This window comes from Pan paniscus, chromosome 6, assembly GCF_029289425.2.
Source record: "Pan paniscus chromosome 6, NHGRI_mPanPan1-v2.0_pri, whole genome shotgun sequence".
NCBI lineage: Eukaryota > Metazoa > Chordata > Mammalia > Primates > Hominidae > Pan > Pan paniscus.
In genome coordinates this window covers 145,295,585-145,317,427 of record NC_073255.2, presented here as the reverse complement: position 1 = coordinate 145,317,427, position 21,843 = coordinate 145,295,585, and the positions used below count along the sequence as shown (strand labels likewise).

Sequence of the window (21,843 nt, the reverse complement as noted above, 5' to 3'; positions counted from 1 at the left end):
TGAGATGATAGTGAGAAAAGTCATATTTCTTGACTGCTTTCTCAATATCAATGGGAAATTATAAACCACATCATTAACATGTCTATATAGCAATCTTTACAAAACTATCTAGAATTACAAACACTTCAATATCCTTTCAGATATTGTCATCTAATCTACATCACATTTAAATAATTGATGTGTACTACTTAGGCAATTTTCAAAGATCAAACCAAGATAAATGTACCCATCTAATAGAATATAAAATAGTTAACAAGTGCTACTTGGTAGTGCTCTTTTTTTATAACTTTTAGGTGTGGGGGTACATTTGAAGGCTTTGTTACATAGCTAACTCGTGTCACATGGTTTTCTTGTACAGATTATTTCATCACCCAGGTATTAAGGCCAGTACCCAATAATTTATCTTTTCTCTTCCTCCCTCCTCCCACCCTTCCCCATCAGGTAGACTCTAAGTGTCTGTTGTTTCCTTCTTTGTGTTCATAAGTTCTCATCATTTAGCTCCCACTTATAAGTGATAGCATGGTATTTGGTTTTCTGTTCCTGCATTAGTTTGGTGAGGATAATAGCCTCCAGCTCCATCCATGTTCCCGCAAAAGACGATCTCGTTCTTTTTTAGGCTGCATAGTATTCCATAGTGTATATTTACCACATTTTTCTTTATCCAATCTCTCATTGGTAGGCATTTAAGTTGATTCCGTGTCTTTGCTACTGTGAATAGGGTAGCACTCTTTCTTATGGCATACACTACCACTGACTATGTTTGTAAAAGATAAAGTGGTTAACAGCAATCCAAAATTCTGTCCAATTATCTGAGAAGAAAAGAAAGTTAGATCATCTTATATTGCATAGTATGCCCAACATACCTTGGTCTAGAAAAGTATTTAATGTAGTATTTTAATTAAATTGGCTATCAAAGTAATTTTAAAAGAACATGAATGCAATTAAAAATAGCCCATACCTTGACCAAGCGACATAATGCTAAAAAGGAAAAAAAGAAGCCACTAAACATTTTGTGGCAAGATATGTGTCATCTATATGAATACACATTCACCTGTAGTAATCTTGAAAAAGCAAGTGTCTTTCATTCTGTTTTGTACATTTGGACCACATTTTTGAAAGTGTACTAGGAGAACAGTCATTGTGCTTTTGTGTTTATGGTAACATATGAACACTCTAGGGAATTCTTAATCAAAATTTTTCAAATTGAAAAAGGTAAACAAAGCCAGTGTAATTTCTACCGCACTCTGTCTTTCAGATTTGGTCTTAAGAACACAGATTTTTGAAAATAATGCCAGTAGAATTAAGAGTTATTTAAAACTACAATTTTTTTCTATTTTTTAATCATTGAAACCACAGTTTTATAAATCACAGGTGCTGTTATTTTGCTAGTTTTGAATGAACACGTTTGGTATCAGGAGGCAATTAATCCATACACATCTAAACATGCCCTTATACTTCCATTTCCTGTGTTGAATTATGTGAAAAAAAAATGCCCAAAGCTGACACTGAAAAACGGTAGAAGTGGTGAAACTTTAGACTATGTTAGTATATAATGCAAATATCTGATTTTCATATGCATATGGAGTATTACAAGAATATACATACTTCAAAGGTTTTGATGAAGTTTAGATAGTATAGAATTTTGTAATATAGGTTTTTACCATTCTAATTTTTTGAGCATGGGAAAGTAGCTGTGTCCTAATCTGGTATGTGTCTGCAGTAGTGTCCAGGAAGAACTGCTACATCTGGTTGGTTCATCACAAGCATAATCAAGCTCAAGTGAGAATAAGAGCTCAACTCCAACCCTCTTTTGAGTAATTTTCACAACCAAAGAGTTACTTAAAAAAAAAAAAGTATCTTGTATGCACCAGAATGTTAAGCCTTGCAATCATTTGAAAACACCTGCAAAAGTCACAATTTCAATATTAAAACATGTACCTGAAACTATTGTATTTGCTTTTTTCTGAAGTTTGAGAGCAAAAGGAGGAAAAGTCCTCACTGGGCAGTAAATAATTGAAATTGCATAGTTTTCTTTGTTTTTATCTAATTATATTATGCATTCCCAACTCAACTTGCCATATGCTGCTTAGAAATACCTCACAGCTTGTAGCGTGCTGCTATTATAGATACATTATAAGTCCTTAATATTTTTCTTAAGTTAGGCTTAACTGAATCATCTGCCTTACGCAATTATAGGGAGATGGGAGAAATGAAAATGCTTTAAAATGTACTTTTTGAATTTCTTTTTAAGATATGAAATGGGGCTTCTCCCTTGTGCTGGTAAGCAGAATCACAACTGGGACCATTTTCCTCAGTGTGAGTTGGGAGACTTTCTAAACAATAGAAATTGCACATTTCCTTTCACCTAATGCTAAGGTAAACTTCGTTCATACCGTTTGCATGTCTTGTATCTTGACAGGGACTCAGTATGGGCCTTCCGGGCACAGAATAAAAGGATTCTTTTGTCCGAAAGTGAGCTTTGAAAAATCTTTTTGACCAATATCTGCTAATTCTATAGCAGATGGGTTTGTTGTACAGATTATTTCATCACCCAGGTATTAAGCCCAGTACTCAGTAACTATCTTTTCTGCTCCTCTCCCTCCTCCCACCCTCCCCCATCAAGTAGACCCCAGTGTCTGTTGTTTCTGTCTTTGTGTTCATAAGTTCTCATCACTTAGCTCCCACTTATATGTGATAACATGTGGTATTTGGATTTCTGTCTCTGCATTAGTTTGCTAAGGATAATAGCCTCCAGCTCCATCCATGTTCCCGCAAAAGACATGATCTCATTCTTTTTTATGGCTGCATAGGATTCCTTCTAATTTGGAATCTTCATTTTGTCAGATGGAATCTTTTCATTGGGCTATAACAAACTTAACTCTCACAATAACTGCATTCATTTATGAGGGCAGAGCCCTCATGACCTAGATACCCCTTATTAGCACCCCTCTCCCATTGCATTGGGAATTATTTCTAATACATGAAGTTTGGGGGACCATTCAAACCATGACACAAATGGAACAAAATGGGTTTCATTGTTGTCCAGTTTTGCATTTAGTTTCTCTAAAGTCCCTCATCAGAGCCCATGGGAGGTAACAAGTTTTGAGTTAAATATTTAAAAGGTATATTTTCTGTCTTACCTTGACAAACATATAATCTTAAAGACCTGGAAGTCCAGGTTTGAATTTAGAATTCTTAGACTCTTTAGAATTCTGTGGTAGAATGTGGTGACATGGAAACACCCAGCCCATGGCCCACCCGACTTAGTCCTGAGCCTTCAAAGGCTTCAAGTAAGCTTGGGTGAACTTTCCAACCCACAAGCAAGTTATATCAACATCCTGCAAACCACCCCCACACCCTTGCATCAGCTGTCTATGAGGCTTTCTGTTGTGTATACCAGCAGAGCAGCCCACTGTCTGTTATGTGGGGAAGGGGCTTTTGCAAGTCCCAACAGAATTCTTGGATCCTAGGTACCCAGATATGTTCTAGAAGGAGGAGATGGTAGCATAACCTCTAGGAGAGTCAGAACAGGGCTTTCTTAAAGCACAGGGTCCAGGGTAGAGCAGGGCTTTCTAAAATACTGAATTTGCTTGTATCTTGTGAATTTTTGACATTTAAAAATATTTTAATACCTTGCATCTATTAGGATGGCTACTCTCCAAAAACAAAACAAAATATTAAGTGTTGGCGAGGATGTGGAGAATTTGGAACCCTTGTGCAGAGTTGGTGTGCAATGTAAAATGGTGCAGCCACTATGGAAAACAATAGTTTTCTAAAAAAAATGAGAATAACCATATGATCTAGCAATCTCACCTTGAATACATATCCCCAAAAATTGAAAGCAGGATCTCAGAAAGATATTCATAACCCCATGTTCATAGCAGCATTATTCATGAGAGCCAAAAGGTGAAAGCAATTAAGTGTCCATCAACAGATGAATGGATAAACAAAGTGTGATAGATATGTACAATAGAATATTATTAAATAGAAATGAAATTCTGACACATGCAACAACATGGATGAACCTTGAGGACATCATGCTAAGCGAAATAAACTAGTCACAAAAAGACAAATACGGTATGATTCCACTTATATGAGGGACTTAGAGTAGTCAAATCCATAGAGAAATAAAGTAGATTGGTAGTTACTAGAGCCTGAAGGAAAAGGGGAATGTGGAGTTTGTTGTTTAGTGGGTATAGAGTTTCAATTTCACAAGATAAAAAGAATCCTAGAGATAAAAGGTAGTGATGGTTGCATAACAATGTGAATATACTCAACACTACTAAACTGTACACTTACAAATGGTTAAGATGGAAGTTGTTTTTTTTTTTTTTTTTTTGAGACAGAGTCTCGTTCTATTGCCCAGGCTGGAGTGCAGTGGCGCGATCTCGGCTCACTGCAACCTCTGCCTCCCGGGTTCAAGCGATTCTCCTACCTCAGCCTCCTGAGTAGCTGGGATTACAGGCACACACCACCACACCTAGCTAATTTTTGTATTTTTAATAGAGATGGGGTTTCACCATGTTGGTCAGGCTGGTCTCAAACACCTGACTTCGTGATCCACCCGCCTCAGCCTCCCAAAGTGCTGGTATTACAGGCGTGAGCCACCAGGCCCGGCCAAGATGGAAGATTTTGTTATGTGTATTTTACCACAATTTCAAAAATATATTGAAAAACTTAAAGTAAAATTTAAATTGATGCTTAAAATATAAACAGTAGAATGTCAGTGTGCACTAATCTAAGATCGCTTTTCTGTTTTAAAATGCAACAAAACAGCCAAATAAGAAAGCTTTTGAGTAAATCATTCATTTATACTCGAGTATTATTTCTGAAGCCGCTTCCTTTCTTCCCTCCACAGTGAATTCGTCTTCATTGTACCTGTTGTCTGTTTCCCCCTTAAGCCAGACAGGAAGGGCACATATCAGCGTGTTTCTCAGCATCTGTTTTCCAGAGCTGCAATTCCCTGTCCTTGATGACCTCATCTGCAATGGCTGATTGCACACTGACCTTGGCTAGTCTTAAATCTATGCAGCAAAACCTTTGTACATTCTTGTAGACAGAAACTGTAGGAACAGATGGAGAAATTGGCTACAGGAACATGGTTATTATCGCTGAAAATGTTCCTCCTCTTTCCAACTTGGTTCCCCAAGCATGGGGGTGGGTTGAGCCAAGCAGAAGGTCTTAGTGACTCATAAGTAGAGAAGAAATCCACATATAGCAGCCACTAAGGTCACATTTTCCTCCAATTGCTTGAGCATTACATATTTTCAATAGGTGTAGGGATGCTGTGTTGCTAAGCATCAGGCAAGGAATGGGTTTCAAATTTCTGGGTTCTGACACGTGCCCAAATGGCACCAGAGTGGCAAATAGAATTCTGCGGCGGTGTGGCAGATGGTGAGGAGAAGCATGGGAGAGCAATTGGTGTTTTGCATCTGTGGAAACTTTCCATTGCTTACTGATCAGGTGACATATGAAACTGCACATCCTATTATTTATATATTACAAATACATAGGCACATATCCTAATCCATAGTGAGTAATAAATCACCCACTGTGAGTCTGCAAGAGGTATGGCCCAGCGAGACCTTTTCCAAGAGGAAAAAGGACCAGCTCTTGGTAGAGTACAGTGAAGGGTGAACCCAAGCCTGGCTCTAGGAGCTCAGTGTGACCCTGGGGTATGGAGCTAAGAGCTGCTGAGGTTAACTTTGGTCAAGTCATACCGATGTCTCGTCTGTCCTACAGTTGCTACTTTATCCAGCACCATATCTGCTTTCGAGTTCATTCATATAGCTGTGGCAAGATTCAGATGCTTTTGGGCTGATGGACTGAGAACCTCAGTTCCTCACAGGCTGTTGGCCACAGGATCTCCTCAGTTCCTTGTCATGAGAACCTCTCCTCTCCATATGGCAGCTTACAACAGGGCAGCAGGCAAGCAAGCAAAAGAGCAAGACAGCAAGACAGAAACCAGAGTGATTTGTAATCCAATAGAAGAAGTGACATCCCACTACATTTGCCATATTCTGATAGTTAGAATGGAGTCAGTAGGTCTGGTCTCAAGGGGAGGAGATTTCACATAAGGAAGAATACCAGGAGGAGAATGTCACTGGGAACCAGTTTAGAAAGCCTCCCATTATAACAACTATGCTTTTGGACAATATTGGGTTATAATACCCTTTCAAACAGAAAGGCTTTAAAAATTACTACATTTGCAGCTACTCGGGAAGCTGAGACAGGAGGATCACTTAAACCCAGAAGGCGGAGGTTGCAGTGAGCTGAGATCACGCCACTGCACTTAAGCCTGGGGGACAGAGTGGGACGCTGTCTCAAAAAACAAACAAAAATACCTACATTTCTCACATGCCTGTCAGAAATCTAATGCACGTTGCTCAGCCTAACCTATTATATTAAGATAATGATGACACTGGTATAAGCCATTCTTCTAGCAAAAAACCTGTTATATTATGACAGGAACTTTTTTTTTCTTTTCTTTTCTTTTTTTTTTTTTTTTTTTTTTTAGTGCTTCAGTCATTCTTACCAGAATTCAGCCAGGTTTTATCTGAGTTTTACTAGAGGAGCCCAAAAAAATGCTCTTGGTTACCACCAGAATCAAAAAAAATGACACAGCTGAAAAAGGATTTCTGTGCTCACTTAGTCCAATTCTTTCATTTTATAGCAAGGCAACAGGCTCATTACTAGCATTGCTGGGTCCATGTTAGGTTTTGCTGAATTTAACATTAGGTTTTAGGACAGGACCAATGGTACTGCCTCCCCTGGGAGGCCTGCAGCATGGATGTGGATTAAGAAAATGGAGATGGAAAATAAGGCAAGGTGTTAAAAAAAAAAAAAGTGGAAGATGAAAAGAGGGGAGGGAGAACTCTGAGAAAAAGAGACAGGACTGCAGAAGTAGAGGAAAAGAGAAAGGCTAAAACATATTCACTGCAGGTACCACTGGGGGGCTCCATGACTTTCTGATGTAGCTGTTTTAACACAGTGACATTCTGATGTGTCTATCAAAACAATGAAACTTTTGGTGTGTTGTCATTGATAGACAGCATGGCACAATGACTGGTTAAGACTTAACTTTGGAGTCATAATGCGGGGCTTGAATCTCATCTCTGCAGATAAGCTGTGTGACCTCTGCAAGTTACTTAACTTTTTTTTGCCTTATTTTCTAAAAGGGGGATGATAATAGTGCCTACTGAATGGAATTTTTGTCAGAATAAATGAGTTAATAAATGAAAATAATAATAATAATTCTATTATTATCACATGATGAGGACACAGACCTTATTCCTAGTCCTCAGCTGGGTTTGAAGATGGAGTGAGGCTTGGTAATAGGGAGAGGATAAGGCTTAGGGATGGGAAAGGGATAGCAGCAGTTAGGGTAAGGAGGCAAGTTGTGGGTATCACCAGCAAAGTGCAACCAAATCAGACTGCCTCATGCATGACCAAGCAGATCAGACAGACTGCATTAGAAAGTCTATTTGCCCACACCGCCATCTTTCTAATTGTAGAACATTTTTCTATCCCCACCTCCCATACTCCCTTCATTTCAGCTCCTCTTGAAGCCTCAGTTTGTTCTTCCTGTTGCTCATTCTCTCAGGAGACGAATCCCCAGCAATTTAGAGCTGCAGTGCAGTTGAAGTAATAAGCTGGAAATCAGAACTATATAATAAATTTATATTATTACAATTATTATGTAGTATCAAAATTACTTTGTTTTTTGAGACGGAGTCTCACTCTGCCGCCCAGGCTGAAGTGTAGTGGTGTGATCTCGGTTCACCGCAACCTCTGCCTCCTGGGTTCAAGTGATTCTCCTGCCTCAGCCTCCCCAGTAGCTGGGATTAAAGGCACACACCACCACGTGTGGCTAACTTTTGAATTTTTAGTAGAGACAGGGTTTCACCATGTTGGCCAGGCTGGTCTCGAACTCTGACCTCAGGTGATCCACCCACCTCTCAGCCTCCCAAAGTGCTGAGATTACAGGCATGAGCCACCGTACCCAGCCCCAAATTACTTAATTTTAATTTTTGTTTTGTACTATCAACGTGGTTCCTATCTTCTCCAGAGCTTTTTCTCTTCTGGCTTTGTACTTTTTATTCAAGCATGTATTTACATTACAGACATCTTATCAAATAATTACTGTTTAAACTAGAATTTGCTGAGCACCTATTATGTCCTAGATACTGTCCAGTGCTTTCTTACAATAACCTTATGTATTAAGTATTGTTACTCTACCTGTAAAGGTAAGGGAAACTATACCTAGAGAAATCATCACTCACATGAAAAAAAAGAGAGAGATTCTATTCATGTCCTTATTCTTTCAGCAACCCCCAATAGCCTAAGTAGTCTCCCAGGCATCAGGACTAACCTGGACTTCACCAGGACCAAATATCATCTGCCTCAACCTGGCTTCATAGACCAGGACTGGAGCCTGAAGAGAAAGAACAATTCTAAGCAGAAGTTCAAGGAGCTGTTTAAAGAGGGTCTTTATGAGATTGTAACACAGGAAGACACAAGCAAAGTTGCTTTAGTGCCCGGGGGATAAATTACTACACAGAACCAGGGCAAGAACTGAAGAGAGTAGGGTGTCATTTTCCCACTTGACAGGTTTGCCCTGTGGCATTCACTGGAAAATAATGTGGACCAGAAATCAATGTTTCACAGTGGCCGGGGTGAGGGGCAATCTTGGAAAACCAGAGTACGAAGTAGAAGGACATGGGAAGGACAGGCAAGACAACCCCAGGATTCTCAGCAATTACTGCAGTGGGGAAGGAACGGAGGGGCCTCAAGTCCTTTACACAGGGCAAAATGATGGGGCAGTGAGAGTTGATTATGGTTATCTGTGGCTTCCTTTGTATTGATGAGAAATGTGGTTACACAAAAATAAATAAGACAAATTGTCCTCAAAGAAGTGAAATTTTATGGAGTCAGACATGCAAACAGATCATTAAAAGGTGACCAGCACTATTATAATAGTCCTTACAGAGGAGGTAACAACCAAGTAAGGCTCTGAAGGATGAACAAGAGTTTGCCAAATGAAAAAGAGATGGACCAATATTCTAGCTAGGAGGAACCTCACATGCAGAGGCTTAGAGTTATGGAAAATGGAGAGGTAAGTTAGGAGCAGATTGTAAAGAGGCACACCGGGAGATGTGGAATTTACTTTGTAGGCAATAGAGAACCAGCCCACCAGCCCAGACTTTCAAGTAGGGGGATCATGGAATCTTTTTTTTTTTGCGGGGTGGAAGGTATTTTAGAGGAAAATTTGGACAATTAGTTGAGAGGTGCAAGGTACCACCTGAATGGCAGTTGGGTAAAGACTAGAGTCAGAAGAACCACTGATGGGACTGAGGAAACAACTTGTGCAATGACCCAGCAGCCAGACATCATGCTGGTTCAGGAACCGAGGGAGGCTCTGTGAGGCCAGAGCACATTTGGCTGGAGAAGGAGGAGAGGATGGCAGTAGAAGGAGAAGGAAAAGAAGGCTGCTCACTTGCATGCAGATGCTGTGAGCTGACGGGGCAAGTTCAAATTGAAGTTAGAACAGACCACTGGGGTAGTCAAGACCTTGAAGGATGAACCTGTTTCTCTTTCATTCCTGAATCTTGCCCTAGCACCTTGGAGGCTGGGGGTGGAGGAGGTGGTGAGGTGGGGTGGGGTGGGGTGGTGAGGAGCTCAGAAAATGTTTTCCTGAATTAGAGAACTGAAGGAATCAAGGCTCCGCCGAGCTCACTAAGAGCTGGAGCCTGCTGTAAGTGGTCAAGTCAGGTGATACCCAGCAGACAAGTAATTTGTGTGCCGACCGGAGTAAATTACGGAGGACCCAAGGGTCAGGCTAAGGATCCTGAACACCATCCAGGGTAGAGTGGAGACGTGCGCTTCGGAGCCTGAACTATGCAGCAAGCAGTGTGTTTACTCAAATACTATACAGTTGGAAAATCTTAATTCTCGATTTACATTGCCAAAAAAAAAATCTCCATAATACTCCCACATTTGTAAATAAGCAAATCCGAACTAACCCTATTCCTTGGGACCAGAAGACCCAATTTCTACCGCGGATAGATAGCATCTGCCTTATGCTAACAGCTCTTTTTTCTGGGGGCGGGGGGGGGCGGCGGGGAGTGTTTGGAAAGAACGGTTGCAAAAACAAAACAAAACCCCCAAAACCACTCACCCAATCTCAACCACCCCAACTGATGAATTTCGAAGAAAGTGCTTTTTAAAAAAGAAAAAACTAGAAGACCACAGACCTCCCACAGAAAGCTAAACCCATGAGAGTGGCATTCAAAAACTACCCATTTTCTGGAACATCTTTTGTAGCTAAATCCCAGCCATCCTAGCCCCGGAACACTCCCGCCCTCCGTCCCCGCACCCCCACCCACGCCGCCACACGCGCTCGCAGGCTGACGGAGGTTGGCGGTGGGGCGGCCGCTCAGGTGAGGGGCCACCCAGTCCCTCGAGGCGCCGGCGGCTGGAGCCCATTCGCTGCCGTCGCAGCAGCAGGGCAAGAGGGGGTTGGCCAGGAGGGGAAGAGGCGGAGGACGCCCGGGGGGAGTGCGGGGGAGGGGGACGGGAGGACGCTAAGGGGAGCCGGGAGGGGCAAGAGCACGGCGCGGGGAGGGGGAGCAGAGAGGGCGGGAGCGGCGGGGGCGCGCGCCGGCGCGGGGCCAGCCTCGCTTCGCCAGGGTCGCTGACGGACGCGCGCCGCAGTCCGAGCCTCAGACGCGCGGGCGCGGGGGACGGCGCAGGGGCCGCCTGGCTGGAGCAGCCAGAGGGGATAGCTTCGTCGAGAACGGAGGACACCGGCGGTCCAGGGTCCTGGGCAGTCGCGCCAGAGCTGAGCGGAGGGCGCGGCGCGAGAACGTAAGTAGCTCCTTGCGCGTCTGGCAGTGACACTGGGTCCTGCTCGGGGGTGACGGCTGGAGCGGAGGAGGACGCGCGAGGCTGCTGCGTTGTCACTGGGACACCGCCGCGGGGTTCAGCCGAGCGCTCACCGGGCTGGCAGCGCTGCAGGAGGGGCAAAGCAGATCTCCAACTCCCTTCTCCCCTGCAGGCCCCCGACACTGCCGCGGGCGCCGAGAGGGAGCAGGGGGACCTGCGCTTGGGTGAAGGCACAGCTGAAACCCAGCAGCGCCGGCACCCACCACCCCCTCCGGTCTGTGGCCAACTTCTGCTCCGCGCCCGCACCCCACGCCTTCCGGGAAGCCCTGCCCAGAGCTCTTGCTCGTGGGCAGTTGGGCATGGAGAGCCTGCGGGCCCGGCACGGCGGCTTCCCGGGCTTGGACACGGAGGCGCGGGGCGTCGCGCCACAGTGCCGGCGGGGCGAGGAGCGCGGGTGCCGGGCCGGGAGCGCACGGGCGTGTGCCTGTTCGGCCCCTGCGGACACGTCTGGGCGTGGGCTTTGTTCGGAAGTGCGTACACCTGTGCTGACCGCGGAGTTCAGGGGGCGAGGCCGATTTCGCTTCTCCACTCTCGCTGCCTGGAGAGGGCTCGGGGAATCGAGGCGGAACGAGAGAGACACGGAGGACAGAGGGGTGGGGCGCTTGCGGGGGCTTTGTCGGCCTTACAGGTGCGGGTCCCGGGAGTCCCTGCGCCCCGCCCTGCCTCCGAGGGCTGGGACTTGTCGGGGCCGGCGCACCGGGCTGGGGGCTGCCTGGAAAGATTGCTTTCCCTGCCCAGGCTCTTAGCGGTGGGATCTGGCATCCGCTCCGCCCGGGATGCTATGTTGAGCCAGGAGTGATTACCCGCCCTGGAGCATCCATCTCGCAGCGAGCGCCATCTGCGCCGAGCGCCGCCCCCGGCCCCCTCCACGCCGCGCGGGTGGGCGCTGCCGCATCCTGGTCCCAGGCGGTTGGCCAGCTCAGCTACTCCCGGCCCGCATCTGCTGGAGTGCGGAGGGGGACGGGGTGTCGCAGTAGGGTGAGCCAGGGAGTCGTCATTTCTCCCAAAGCGGTGTCCTCAGGGCCGCAAGAGCTGCTGGAGGGCTCCCCGGGCCCCGGGGCTGGCGAACAGGCCACTTCCTTCCCCGGATCGCCTCCCCTCCCGCCCGCGCCCGCGGCCACATCTTCGTCCCCCGTACGCTGGAGGGTGGCCCCTGCGCCGCGGGCACCGAGGGAGGGCGCCGAGCGGTGGCGTTTCTTTCTCACCCCGCCTCTCTTCTTCCCTTTTCTTCGCACCAGGGGCTCCAGCCCTTGGCTACCACCGGCGCAGAACTGTCCTGAGAAGAAAGCTTTCTTTTCCTTTCCGAGTCCCAGATGGTTAACGCTCAGAAGTGCGGGTCTAAGAGACTGGGCTCTTCCTCGCCCCAGGCTTTTGCAGGAGGAGATGGAGCCAAGTGTAATGAGGCAGGAAGCATTGGTTGTGCACCAGGAGCTCCCCCTGGGGTGGTCCTGGAAAGGAAAACAGTAACCTCTGAATACAAACCTCGGAGGCTGGGCTGCTTTATGGGACTGCATTGTGCTAACCATGCCCTGCGGTTAAAATATTGTAATAATGGCAGTACTTGCTGAAGTACTGAAATGGAGTTAGGCAACTGATACTTGCTGCTTTAATGGTAATGATAGCCAACCGGTTTTGAGAGCTTTAGATGTGCTGGGCGCTGCGCATGTTACATGTATCATCTCATTTAATTCTCACAGCAACCCCATTTTAAAAATTAGGAAATGAAGGCTTAGAGAAACCAAGTAACTTTCCCAAGGCCACACAGCTAGGAAGTAGGGGAGTGGGATTGTTTTTGTCCTTGTGCTTTACAATCCAAGACTGAGACTGTGGCCTTTTGGAGGCTTATCAGTTTAGGGGAAACCTAAACCACTGAGTGTTCAAAACCAGGGAGATACATTACAAGCCCATTTAATTCTGAGCTCTGCAGAACTCACAGTAGCAGGCAATATTGTAATTCAGAGAACTGTATTGTGGAATAGCCTTTTATTCCCATGTAACTCCTTTACATATTCTTTTATTCCTGTTAGCTTTTAAGTATGTGGCTGTTAACCCACAATCCAACCCATTGCAGTCACTGAACTGTTCTTAGTAACCAGGGCCTCTGTGATTACATAGATGTTCCTGGCACATCATGAAGTTTCGTAAAACTTTTTTTTCTTTAAAGAAAAGGTCCCCAGCCCTGAATGTCCTTTGTACACGGTTTTGACTGCAAATGAGTTACTCCTCACATTGGATGTTGAGTTTGAATAGGACCCTAGCATCCAATCTTAGGAAATCATTCTATTTCCTAAATATATAGAAACATGTGGGGGCATTTATGAAGATGCTCCATGTTAACTAGTAGAAAAGGAAAATTTGAACCAAAGTGGAATCAGCTATTTCTGGAATAGTTTTTAGAATTATAATTAACTGATCAATTGGAAAAATTGATTTATTTTGCATTGATAATCCTACTGACTCATAGTCTTGTTTCAACCTTCTTTTTACTTTATTACAGGAAAGTTGCTAAACATTTTACATAATCCAGGAATTTTAGAGCTATTAGAGGACTCAGGCAACATTGTATCTAACTAATCCTTCGAGTTTCAAAACAACTGCAGTAGGGCTCAGCCTCATAATGCAGGGTAGTGATGAGGTCTTTGGACTGAATGCCATTGCCCTTACACCACATCATTTTTGTTAATGCTACGGTAACAGTGAATAGAAAGCAAAGCATCTTTGGAAATAGTACTTCCTGTGAGGCCAATACAACGATGGCAATAATCGCTAGGTGTAAGTGCTTCAGAAGTGTGAGGGGGTCCTGAGAATGTATACACCTGGGCTGTAGAAAATTTCAAGAATCATTTCAAATAATGCTTTCATGCAGATGTAATTTTCCCTGTGTAACAGATTGAATATAAATAGACTCTACAGATATTATATTGTGTATGTACGTAGGAGCTGTTGAATGGAACTCCACAGGAAGCTTTTCCGTTAAAAAGATTTCATTCATTCATTCCTTCATTCCTTAATAAATATTTACTGTGTTCCAGGCAGTGGGGATACAGTGGTGAGCCAAACAGAATATCTGTCCTTGGGAAGATTAATTCTAATTTTATCATCTAGCTACATACTTCATCACACAGAGATTTTTTTCACATATCACAAATACATAGCCGATGAACTTGCACAAACTGAACACATTGACTTAACTAGCACTCAGATCAAGGAACAGTGTAATGCACATCTGAGAAAGCCCTCTTGTGGCCCCTTCCAGTCATTACTCACCCCAAAGGGTAACCACTGAGGCACTGAGGCTTTTTCCTTATATTCTCATCATAGATCAGCAGCTATTGGAATCTCATCCTCATTTTCAAAGAGTACCTACCATCTGAGAAGCTCGGTAACCCATAGCAAATTTAACTGGAATGTAGAGCTTCTAACATATTCTTTCGGAAGTTTTGTGCATTTGAATCAAAAGACTGCTTTACTTCAGTCTTCAGCTGTTGCGATGATTGATGAAGAGGAAGTGATTTGAAAATTACTAAATACATTTAGATATTCTTTTCCCTTAAAATTTTATGCTTCCCTACCTGAAGCATCCCTTCCAGGAACCTTCCTGGCAGGTGAGGACAGAGGAGAGAACTGGATGCTAAGGGCAAAAATCCAGTGACTTATTTTACTTAAACATTTTACTGCCTTGGCAAATGAAAAGCTCCTTCTGTTTAAAACAGCCTCTATTGGGATCAAAGGCTGAAGCTTCTTCCCCCCCTACAGCATTAATGAGATATAATTGACAAGTAAAAGTTGTATACATTTAATATGTACAACATGATATTTTGATATATGTATACATTGTGAAATGATTACCACAATCAAACTAATAAACACATCTATCACCTCACACAGTTAATTTGTGTATGTGTGGTGAGAACATCTCATCTCCCCAATTCCCCTACCCACTAGCAATCACCATTCTACTCTCTGCTTCTATGAGTTTGACTGAAGTTTCTAAGAATAGGAAGATGTACCAAAATGAATTGACAAATTTTTATTTTTTCTCTTAAAATTGAAGGCTACCTGAGGAAGGAAATAGGGGAATGGCTCAGCCTTCAGCGTCAGCAACTGTAAATCCTTCATTATCAGGTTGTCTTTAAATGGGGCAGCAAATGCAATATGTTTATTTAAAATATGTTTTTGCTAAGTTTTTTATTGTAAAATATATATGACATAAGATATGCCATTAAACTATTTCTAAGTGTATACTTCAGTGGCATTAAGTACATTCACATTGTGTGCAGCCATCACCACTATACCTCTCCAGAACATTTTTTGCCTTCCCAAATTGTAACTCTGTACACATTAAACAATAGTTCATAACCCCTCAGCCCCCAGCCCCTGGCAACAAACATCCTACTTCCAATCTATGAATTTGATGACCCTAAGTACCTCATATGAGTGGAATCATACAGTATTTATTTGTCTTTCTGTAACTGGTTTATTTTGCTTACCATAGTGCCTTCAAGGTTGATCCATGTGTCAGAATTTCCTTCCTTTGTAATGCTGAATAATATTTCATTGTATGTATATGCCACATTTTGTTTATCCATTCGTATGTCATATATACTTGGGTTACTTTCACCTTTTGGCTATTGCAAATGATGCTGCCATGAACATGGATGTACAAATATCTGAGTCACTGCTTTCAATTCTCTGGGGTGTATACCCAGAAATGAGACTGCTAGATCATATGGTAGGTCTATTTTTTTTTGAGACATCGTTATACTCTTTTCCATAGTAGCTGTACCATTTTACATTTCTGCCAACAATGCGCAGGGGTTCCAGTTTGTCCACATTTTCTCCAACACTTGTTATTTTCTGTTTTCTTGATAATAGCCATCCTAATAGGTGTGAAGTGCAATCACTGTTACTTTTTTTTTCTTTCTTTGTTTTTTTTTTGAAGACGGAGTCTCGCCCTGTCACTTGGGCTGGAGTGCAATGCTGCAGTCTCGGCTCACTGCAACCTCTGCCTCCCTGGTTCAAGTGATTGTCCTGCCTCAGCCACCTGATTACCTGGGATTACAGGCACCCGCCACCATGCCCAGCTAATTTTTGTATTTTTAGTAGAGACAGGGTTTTACCAGGTTGGCCAAGCTGGTCTTCAACTCCTGACCTCAGGTGATACATCCACCTTGGCCTCCCGAAGTGCTGAGATTACAAGCGTGAGTCACCACGCCCAGCCACTGTTATCTTTTAAAGCTGTAAATTAATGTCTATATATTCTGAACAAGTCATTCACAGCATTTCTAATTTATTGGTTAAACATTTATTAATATGGAGGTATATGGTTTTCAACAAGTATTAATTGATTACATACTTTGTGCAAAGCAAGAAATTGATGTTGTGGAGCATATGTGTTGTAGTCCAAGTCCAGGATAAGCCAGCATTGATGGCATACATTCATGGTATTTTTCTAAAATGTTGAATTAAAGTACCTATGTCTGTAATACACTTGTGCTAAATGATTTTGCTATGAGGATAAGTTAAATAAATATGCTTTTTTTTACTGCCAAAAAATGGCATTATTATTTTAATCTAGAACAAGAGCAAATTTGCCTCATATCTGAAAATAGAAAGAAATATTCTTATGCTGAATGTTTAGGGATGTACTGGCGTTGTAAATTATAGTTCCACATGGGCATTTCTCCCTACCATTGAATCTTCCAAGATGACAGCATAAACCTTCACCACCCAATTATAATTGCTTAGCTGAGCTAATAAAAAAGATGTGGTGTCAACTTAATTGACCTATTTTACTGGCCTACAAGATTGGAATTTCAAATTAGAAAAAGGTAATTTTTAACAGTCTGATGGAGGGTTTCCGTCAAGTGACTAAGAAGCTAGTGAAGATTAAAAAAAAAAAAAAGCCAGTGGTAAAGGGAACAAATTATAACCACTAATGCTCCTGTACTGCACATACTGTCCTAATGGCATATTGAGTTCGAACACAGGAATGATGAATCTTACTTGTATTATGTGCTCTCCGAATTTCTTCCATATTGCCCTGGACTAAAACATGGTTTAATTCACATGAGAATGAAAATGACAGGTACTGTCAGGCAAAAATGATCCTTTTGAAATTCTTCTCATTAAATAATGGTAGGAAGGGCTGGAAACTATATTTTGAATATATATATGTTGAATATATATATATGTTTAAATTTTATTATGTGCATAGTGTGTTGGTTCAAAACCCACTGTAACCAGAAAAAAAAAAAATCTATTTCTAGGGCAATCTGAGGGAATCCTGTAGGAGGTCTTCCACTGGGTAATATGCAATGAATTTGATTTATCTTTCTCAAGTGGGCTGAGAGCATTCAAAAAATTCAGTATGAGTATTCAGCATGTAGTGATCTTTTCTCCAAATTTCAACTTTAAAGCTAATTTCATGCCACTTTTTGATGTCCTTGGCATTTGAATGGCATGATTTATGGCATGCATTTTTGATGAACATTTACAGACTCATATTCAACACCACTAACAGATTCTCTCTCAAGGGAAAGGGGAAGTACTAATCTCCCATTAATTATGCCTTAAGGTAAGAGTGGCCTGTCCAAAGAGTTTTGTCCTGGAGTTTTTTGGTTCTTTGAGGAAGGATGGCTTGCGAGCGAGTCCGCTGCTGCCTTCCAAAACCTGGTGTGCCTTTTCAGTCCCTTACCTCAATAGAGAGCTGAAAGGACAAAAGTGAACAAAGGAGGCCTGTTTTGCCTGCCCCACTTGCTGGGCTGTTGTCTTGGCCCTTTTCAGTGAAGGGAGGGGGGAGCTGGGTCAAAGTTGAAGAACACTGAAAAGGAATTCAAGCTTCATGTTGAAATTTGAATTATAGCTTCAGTTTGAGTGCCGAGTAGATTAGTTCGAATTGAAATTTGTGAATCTGTGGTAGCTTAAGTGACAGATGGTGTTGGAACAACCTACATAGAGCTGGATGGCACACCCGAAATGTTGAGTGCCCAAGCGAGGCACTTGGTAAACATCTAGTTAACTGACAAAAGTTTTAAAACTGTAGGAAGTTCAGTTTGCTGCTGTACGCTGCATTAAGACATTGGACTGTGTGAATTAAGGGGAGGCCCCTGTGTCTGGCGCTCACTCAGATGCACTTGTTCCCCCTAATTGCATTGCAAATATTCTTCTGACTGTTCTGCGGCTTTCCCCTCTATTATCTAGTTGAATAAATACAGAAATGCCCAACCAGCTTCCCTTGTAAAATTGCATTGCAGTGTTGTGGTGTTGTCCACAGATTGTTTTGATGTGCAACAAGATACATCTGTCCTAAATATTGTCTAACCAGTGTTTTTTCTTCCCAGATAAGTATATTTATGAAGTGTGATTTTGGCTTTCTGCTCCCAGTGGGAGTCCATCACTCTTTTATTTACTCTCGAAGTTTTTCATATGGCACATGGTTTTCCATTCATTTTGGTAGGCAGCATCTGATTGAAAACATTTCAGTAGGAAACGTTTTCTAGTGTGTGCATCACTAGAATAATAAAAGCAGCTACTAGGAGGTAGAGGGTACTAGAATGTATTATAATAAGTGAAATAAAAAGCAATTTTGGGTAATTTGAAATTCTTCCTGGTATTCTGTAAAACTACGATTGGAAATGGAAAAATTGTAGTATTTGAAAACTGAAAAATTGAAAGTTGAAACATCACCAAATTTTGCTTTCGCATCTTTGACTACTTAAATGACTCGACAGTCTTTTCTTCTGATGTTAGTAGCATGATGGCTAAAAGCCATTTTTGTAAATGTATATTTAGTACATTCAAATGAATATTTCTACTTTTAGGGAAATAACATTGACATGGCAATATTTGAACAGTTAGTAACATGGAAATTCCAACATAATAAATACTCTAATGTGAACAACATCTAATTTACTTCAGAATGATTATATTAACTTACACGACATGTTGTGTTTTACATGAATCATGATATATACCTTGTGTGTTTCATGAATTTTAAGGTAAATTTCATTTTAATAGATGTGCTGGGGTTTAAAAAACTCCATGGTTATGTATATGTTTCTAGTAACAGTTACTGTGATGTGAAATTATAATGGAAGGTAAATAGATGTCAAGGGTTCACTGCTGTCCTAAAACCATGAGGGGGTTCATTAAACAGCAGAGAGGGAGTGAGTTCATGATCAGACTCATTACCTCTAAAGGTAATAGCTTAAAATTTGAAAGAAAGAGAAAGGGAAAAGAATAAAAGTTTTTATGGCTATTGCCTGGCTAATGGAGAATAGTCTCCACTTCATAGCACTCAATACGAAATATTCTAGGGATATTTTACTGTAGTACTTTGGGTCATTGAAGTAATTTGACATCATAAAATAGAAATAACTCATAAGTCACCTTACAAAAATGAAATATGATAAGACATTTACATTTAAAAGAAATGTATTGAGAAGAATTTACTAAGAATTGAAAGCTAAAGTTATTTCAATGTAACATGCTTAAATTCCTAGCCAAATCCACTCTATTTTCCAGCTGTTTTGTTCCTTTATGTACAGGTGGCCCTAGCTTGAGAAAGTTAGCATATGAAAATGTGAACTTGGTCGGGCGCAGTGGCTCACACCTATAGTTCCAGCACTTTGGGAGGACAGAGTAGGCGGATCATGAGATCAGGAGTTCAAGAGCGCCCTGGCCAGCATGGTAAAACCCCCTCTCTACTAAAAATACAAAAATAAAAATTAGCCGGGCGTGGTGGTGCGTGCCTGTAATCCCAGCTACTCGGGAGGCTAAGGCAGGAGAATCACTGGAACCCAGGAGGCAGAGGTTTCAGTGAGCCAAGATTGTGCCACTGCACTCCAGCCTGGGCAATAGAGCGAGACGCTGTCTAAAAAAAAAAAAAAAAGAAAGAAAGAAAATGTGAACTTGGCAAACCCATATGGGGTGACTGTTCACATCAAACAGGATTCTTCACTTTGCATAAGGATTATATGATGAGTGAGCTCCTGTAATGTATCAAAGTTCAATTCATGAAACATTTTTCAGAAATATCTAAGTAGATACTCTGTTGAAAGAGCAAATAGATACCAAGTGAAACCTAAGCAAATAAGGCTGAATAAAAATTAGTAAAGAGGTAGACAGGTGGGTCTGGGTGTGGTGGCTCACGCTAATCCCAGCACTTTGGGAGGCCTAGGCGGGCAGATCACTTGAGGTCGGGAATTTGAGACCAGCCTGGCCAACATGGTGAAACCCCATCTCTACTAAAAAAATGCAAAAATGAGCCAGGTGTGGTGGTGGGCATCTGTAATCCCAGCTACTCAGGAGGCTGAGGCAGGAGAATCACCTCAACCCGGGAGGGGAAGGTTGCAGTGAGCTGTGATCATGCACTTGCACTACAGCCTGGGCAACACAGCGAGACTCCATCTCAAAAAAAAAAAAAAAAAGACATAGGTTGTAAATGCAGAAAGAACATACGATTGTATAAAAATATTTGATATTTGCTCTAAATAACATTGAGGGGCCGAGTCTGCATGACAAAGGAAAGCAGATAACTAAATAGTCATCCAGGCATTGGGGGCCCTTGCTTATCTTAGTCAGCTTTCTCCATGTCTCCTAACTTCGGAAACCATCCTTGCTCTGTTCTGCGAGGAGCCTGAGCTGCTCTTCACATTATGCATGGTGGTATGTATCTGAGAGCCCCCAAATTTGATAAATGAGTGTGTGCAAGAATGAATGACTGAATACATGAATATTGCAAAATGTCAGAATGTCAGGTGGATCTTTGTTGGAGAAAATTGGGGGGTTTTGTTCTCAGCACTGGTTTGAAGACATAGATAGATCTAGACCATGAGAAACCAAACATTTATAATTTCATGCCTGGACTCTGTAGATTGTAATTTGCTTGCTGGTTCTAAATTAGGCACTTGAGCAAGCAGGTGAAATCATTGAATCCAGAAGGGTACTATTTTAAAAATTGCTGCTGTGGAGGTCTAAATGACATCCTTGTGACCCCAAAGAGTTCCTCTATAATTTTCTACTTTTGCTAATGGCAAATGATTCCGGATTTGCACGTGGCTTTCATTTCCCTTCACTGTCTGAAGCTGGTGCTTGTCATTTTCCTCCGGAGGTCTCTGTGTGGCTGCACACTGACTGAGTTAAGCACTTTCTGAGATTGCTTTCTACCCTCTGAATTTGAAGAAATCAGAAGTGAGGCACACAGAACTGAAATGAAAAGTGAAGAGACTGGTATGTGAAACAGATCAGAAGCTCTCATGCTGTAGCTTTAAAAATGGAACTTTCTCCCTTAAGATGTGAGTTGAACTACAGCATGGCCTTTCGTAACTAGTTAGTGGGTTATAGGGGTTGGATTCAGGGCATTGGTGCCATATTAGAGACACCTAGAATAAAAAGTTATGTAACATCTTTGATTAATTAAAATTTGAGAAGAACTAGGCTACTACACATAGATTAAGAAACCTCATACACTGCGTGGCTTTGGAAAAGGTACTTAAGTACTTCTTTTCTTTATTTAGAAAATAGAGATAAAACACAAAATCTTTGTCACCACCCAACCCTACATCACAGGGGTATGTGACTATAACAAATGATGATAAAATGAAAGTGCTAAGAGAGAAAGATGACGTAAATCTATGTTATTAGGTAGAATGCACTTGACATTTTTTTGCACCAAAAACATGCTTGAGGCATACATATGTATCATGTATTCTTTACATGTGGCTACTCGATTTTGAATAAATGAAGTGGTCTTGCACGGCAGCCTGGAGATTGATACCCTTATTGATGCTGCAGGATAGGACTGTTCTCAAAACACAAATTATAACCTTACTCTCCAAAAAATGGTAATATATATGTTAAAGTCATGTTGAGTCAATATGATAAAATAAGAGTCAG

The 21,843-nt window shown here is 42.2% G+C and overlaps 1 protein-coding gene across 30 annotated transcripts in view; it reads left to right on the top strand.

The window, feature by feature from the left end:
* The first annotated feature begins 10,387 nt into the window (after positions 1 to 10,387).
* The window catches only part of NRCAM (neuronal cell adhesion molecule), a 313,477-nt gene continuing 302,021 nt past the window's right edge, over positions 10,388 to 21,843 (top strand). For 17 of the 30 annotated variants that reach the window (XM_057302942.1, XM_034964815.3, XM_034964813.3 and 14 more), the window contains exon 1: positions 10,672 to 10,866. The gene's annotated coding sequence lies outside the window, so the exon portion shown is untranslated. Of the gene's footprint in view, positions 10,440 to 10,671; positions 10,867 to 21,843 lie in introns of those variants that run through there. The other 13 variants (XM_057302938.1, XM_057302934.1, XM_057302933.1 and 10 more) reach the window with 5 other exon arrangements.